This window comes from Xiphias gladius, chromosome 6 (genome assembly GCF_016859285.1).
Source record: "Xiphias gladius isolate SHS-SW01 ecotype Sanya breed wild chromosome 6, ASM1685928v1, whole genome shotgun sequence".
In the NCBI taxonomy this organism is placed as follows: domain Eukaryota; kingdom Metazoa; phylum Chordata; class Actinopteri; order Istiophoriformes; family Xiphiidae; genus Xiphias; species Xiphias gladius.
The window spans coordinates 9,997,225-10,003,009 of record NC_053405.1 but is presented as its reverse complement, the minus strand read 5'-3'; positions in this window follow the sequence as shown (position 1 = coordinate 10,003,009).

The following is a 5,785-nucleotide window of genomic DNA, read 5'->3' as shown; positions in this document are numbered from 1 at the left end:
TATGATTCATTGTCAGCTGCAAAATAAAGCATATGAAACTGATGTCCCTGACGCCCATATACTGTAGTACTTCACAGTGGGGGAAAAAAAACAAAAACAAAAGTCATTGTGAGGACATGGACAGTACTGCTACAAGCTAATGTTTTTCTTGACATTCAGCTTACTGTAGAGGGTAAAACATTACTGGCTTCTTACCTCATTACTGTGGATATTCCTGAAAGCACTATAACTCTATAATGCATGTCATAACATTCCTAAACACTTGGCCTCGCCTGCTCCTATAGATTGCATGACATCTTGCATCTTGGCTATTTATAGTACACAATCATTCTTTTCAGTTCTATTTGAAACTCCGAAAGTGATTCAAGAGGTACAGTCACACATGTGCGCACATAAATGTTTTCGTGATAAAGGTAAAAACAGAAAACAAAACAATCAAGCAACGTTTTTTTTCCCGGTGTGATTTGAGTCATATCTGACATATATGTAGCAAAATGGTTGGAGAATGTTACATACAAACTGTCAAAGGCAAGAACACAATTTCTTCATAGTTTGCTATTGTACTGACTCATTACTTAGTGTGAATGCTATGAATGCAATATGAAGGAGGTGTGTTGTGGAAAGAGAAAAAAAGAGAAAGAAAGAGGAGGGGGAGAGAGAAACTAAAGCCACATGGGGACCAGTAAACAGGCTGGTGTTGAATTCCAACAATGTGGGAAACAGCAAACACTTCAGTCACTCCAAAAGGAAACCTCAGTCACTTGGGTGCCTATGCGCTGTGGCAGCAGGGCTGTGTTCCCCAGGTCTGACGAGAGGACTTTGGGCGGGCTGACACCGCAGAGCTACAGGAAGCAGGGCTGGAGAGGAAACACAAACACAAACACAACAACACAGCCAGCCCTGCTCCATTTTGAAGCCGCAGGATGAAAATTCTGGACCACGTCATGGCCCCGTGTTGACAAGAATTTGAGGGGTTTGCTGTTGGGCTGGAACTGGAATGCATCCTATTGCAACAGTAGTATGTGCATGCGTGTGTGTATTTGTTTGAGAAATGCCTGATCAAACACCTTATTGCCAGTGGGATTGCTTCATCCTATTCAAGGTTTTTCCAAAGATATATTAAACGATGTGAAGAATGAAAAAATACAGAGAACTGAATGATGTTCCCTTGATGTTCCCCCGAGCATCTGAGCATCGCATGTATCTTTGGTCCATTCACTTACTTTACAAACCATGAAATCCAGCCAATTTAGTATGATGAACCTATTTTCAACCCGTGGTCCTTATTTTGCATTAATGAATGCAAACACTATAAGCACAGTATTGTCTGTCTGTGCAGAGAGCTCAACAAGTAAGAAAGGAGGGCCCCTGCCAACTGGTATCCTCCTCCCCCTCCCTTATCTCTTCTACCTGTTAAAAGCACAGCCTCTGTCTACCATGACTGTGCAAAAACAGTGCAGACGATGCCGCATGTTTGCTGTCACACAAGCAGTTTGTTCATAAAGCTCGGGTTGATCCTGATATATCTGACACTGTGCTTTACCATTTCAGCTCAAATGCCCAAGTAAAAGTTGGCCGGTAACTAAAAATGTACTCCACTGCATTTATGGACGACACATACGGATTTTGTGAATTTCATTCCGGACGCACCTCGTTCCGAAGAACGTAGACACACAGACGTTTTCAGTACGTCAAATGTACAGACAAAGTAGAGTGGCTTAAACTTGATAAACGTAAAAAGGAACCATAATTTTAGCTGCAAAGACCAGCCACATTGTATTTCTGTTGCAGAAATACACATTTCCATTCGCCAGGCCTTTGCTGGAGACCCATGCAATCAAATAGGTTCGTGATCCGGATACACGCCAGTTCACCAGGGTCGGGTTTCACGAACCTGCTCCCACCTTTGACATTTTCAACTGAGGCTTGCTATTTGGTCAGTTCGGCCTCAAAAAATGTGTTACATTGTAAAGGTCAAATGAGACACCAACTACAAGTATAAGCACTTAGCGCTGCCTGTCATAACAAAAAATTTTAGAGGAAATCTCCGGCGTCCATTAATCACGTTGACATCCGATTTTGCTCGGTGACAACCACCGCGACCGAATCAGCTGAACATTCAAATCAACAGTGTTCAGCACTCGTAGGCATCGAAGTTACTCTCAAACATGCAGGAGGTTGTAGATGGTGGATTGAGCCTGGGTGCAGAGCAACAAGTGCGCGGTTATTTTCACGATATCACAGGACAAAGTTGTGTTAACTGTGGCCGGCAACACCTGTAATTCACACTACCTGTAATAACTAAATGGAGAATGAGTTCCCTTCTGAATGATCAGCAAACTCCAGGAAAGCGGGTCTCTGCAAGGACACACACATACATGGTCACACATATTATTACCACACATTATACACACACAATGACAGGCGACAGGGTCAAAACAAAGTATGGAATGATCACTGAGGCATAGGCCACACCTGCAGTTTACACGTCTCTCTGATAGTGTTGTTTCTATTGTCACTGCTCGTGTGTGAGTGCGCGCGCGCGCGTGTGTGTGTGTGTGTGTGTGTGTGTGTGTGTGTGGGATATTCTGCCAGTTCCGCCTCAGTTCCATCCTCTCATTGCTAGGCACCTACTTAACCTCACCTCGCACACCAACCAGCCTGTTAACACAAATACACACCGGCACCAGGACACACACAAACACGGACACACACATAGGCAGATGTCAGAGGGGTGATGATGTGAATGAGACACAGCTCAACTGCTGTGTGTGTGTATTCACTGTACATGTGTGAGTGTGTCTGTGTGTGTGTGTGTGTGTGTGAGAGAGAGAGACTAAGGCCTGCTCCTGTGGTCGACGCAGAGCAGGTGGAGAGATCCACTGTGCTGGGTGTTTGCCAAGACAAGGAATACGCTAACAAATACATTTGAGCACATGCAGGTCCACACACACACACACACACACACACACACACACACACACACACACACACACACACACACACACACACACACACACACACATTCATCCAGACACAAATACAGACACACAAAAGCAGCCACAGAAAAATAGATTTTATAGAGTGATCTAGGCAGAAATAATGTGCCAGTTTTGTCCTTCACATTATCACAGACTTTCTCTCCTGTGCCTAATTTGCGCAGTGCTCTCCACATGCCATAAATCCTTTATTTCTCTGTTGTGTTGTTATTCTATATTTACACGTATTTGTTATGTGACGGCTCACATCTAGACAACCTTGAAAATGCTGCGATCAAGGCTGCTAACTATGGGTTGCAAATGCGCTTTGAAGACAAAACAACATTAATTAGCGAATAAAATGGAAATGCAGGCATCACTTGCTTGCTGCCTCCAAGTTCGCCTGGGTATATGAAGATAGAGACAACATTTCATACATATTTCCATCTGTAATCCCTTTCTCTTTTCCTCTGATAGCTGTGCTCTGTGAGGTACATAAACAGGAAGCTCGTCTGCATTGATGCAGCATGTTTCAGTATGTGACAGGTCATCTTTGTACTGGTAGAGTGTAACCTCTCAGTTCTTGCTAAACCTTCAGGATGCACGCAGCTCCTCTCCCCTCCATCTGCTGGTCTCTATGAAGTCTGCACCCGATCACAGGAGCTTTGACTGTAGCTTCTGTCTCTACCACATTGCAGTCATACCTAACCCCTGAGCCAGATCAACAACACAGTGGAAAATATAAAAGACATGAGTGAAAACATCAACATTTTCTTCTTTTTAAGTGTTTAAAATGTGCTTTCAGCCTCTGGCTGCAAAAATGCTGCATATTTAGCAATGAAAAACCCAGGTAGAATTGCACCGAAATGTGTATGTTGAAGAAACCGAAAACCGAACTAGTGTGCATAACACAGTTCTTATTCAGAATTTAGATACTTAGCAGTTTTACAAATTATCTGAAATTAGCCTTTATCTCTGTACTTAAACAAAGAATCAATTTTAGCCTAAAGTGCTTATAGATGTTCTCTCCTGGTGTTCCCACTCATACGGAAAAGACATTAGCGGCCAACTCTCATATATTCAGCTAAATAGTCATGAGACTACATTTGTGGGAAAATTTATTCAAAACAAAAGGCCAAAAATTTGAGCAATAATTTGTTCTTACACATCAGAGTGAAATGTCACATTTACAGCCCAAAACATCTCTATAAATCTAGTAATTCAACCTCCCCCAGTTCACCTGCAGGAAGAACCCTGCATTCTGGTTACCTGCAGGCGACACCAGAAAGTTTTAGGGGGAGAGAGTGAAATAGATGACACTACTCTCTTCACGCTGAAAAAAATATCCCCAAATCAAAAGGAAATCCTCTCTGTTAAATAAACAATATCAGCAAAAAGAACACAAAAGTTTTCTATTGGTTTAAAGCACCAGATCACTGCAGAGAGCCACTTTTAGAACAATGGAAATTCAACACGATTATTAAACAGTTTTCTACCAAACAGACGTGGAGGCATGCGTGTTGAACTAGAGGATCTCTGGGTGCAGCTCCCCTCGCAGACTGATGCATTACTTTTCATCCATCCATCTAATTATTCCCTCAGAAACCTGAAATTTGAAGATACAAAAGACCGTCCCTATCTGTCACTGAGCGCCATTGATCTTATTGAAAGAAAATGTGGGTGTAGAGGAAACCCAATATAACTCATGCCATTAAATTCCACACAGCATTATTCACATACAGAATTGACAGATTTCTGTGAGACGTTTCTTTTAATCTTCAACTGTTGTTGAAGAAAAAGGGGGAGAAATCCTACACTCCAGGCATCTCTCCCTTTTCCATATTTGCAGTGAGGTTAACAAAAAAGGCTATTGAAGTAGGGAGAAAAAACACAAACCTACCTAACTTGTTGATTATTAACAGTGGGGATGGGAAGAAGACAGATGTGTTTCTTGTTTATAAGCAGTGTTTGAATTGTCAGTCTGAAATCAGCGCTGAAGCTTTTATCAAAGCAAAGTAAGCTGATCAATTCCAGATGCTCTCGCTGTCCATGCGAATCAATCTGGCATACCGTTTTTGTCAATAAATTCTCATGATATTCGCAATTACAGACTGTCTGTGTGTGTCATGGGATGTATTGGTATTCTGCATGCGTATGTGCGTCATAATAGCGAGCAAGACTTCGCGTTGATGTGTGCGCATATGACTCTGCGTTCAGGAGAATCCATTAAGCCTTGGCTGCCTCTGTCTCCCGCTTGCACACATGAACACATACTCACACATACTTACACACTGTCAACGAATCATCATGTGTATTCTAAAAAAAGTTAGAATAACCAATCTTATTGTTTTGTAGCAACTTATATGTGTCACCTACAGTGGGTGAGAGCGACCGAGTCCATTTACTGCACAGTACTTAAGTACCTGTTTTTCTCGAATATTTCAATTAGTGATTCTTATGTATACTTCTACTCCAATTCAGAAAGAAACACTGCACTTTTTACTGCATTCATCTGACAGCTATTGTTACTTACTACTTTCAAGATCAAGATTTTACACACAAAACATATTATCAGCCTATAAAATATGATGCAGTTTAATAGATGGACCCTTGAATCAAGACTGCTTTGTCAAAATACTATTTTCAAGGCCTTGGATGAATTTTTATCTTCAGATACAGAAGGCTTGAAATTAGCTTTGCTTTAACGGCTGCAATGGGTAAAATTAAATTACATTAGTAATAATAATAAAATACAAGGCTGGACTGACAACTTGGCAACTTTCCTGGGGTCCCACAACCCCATGGGC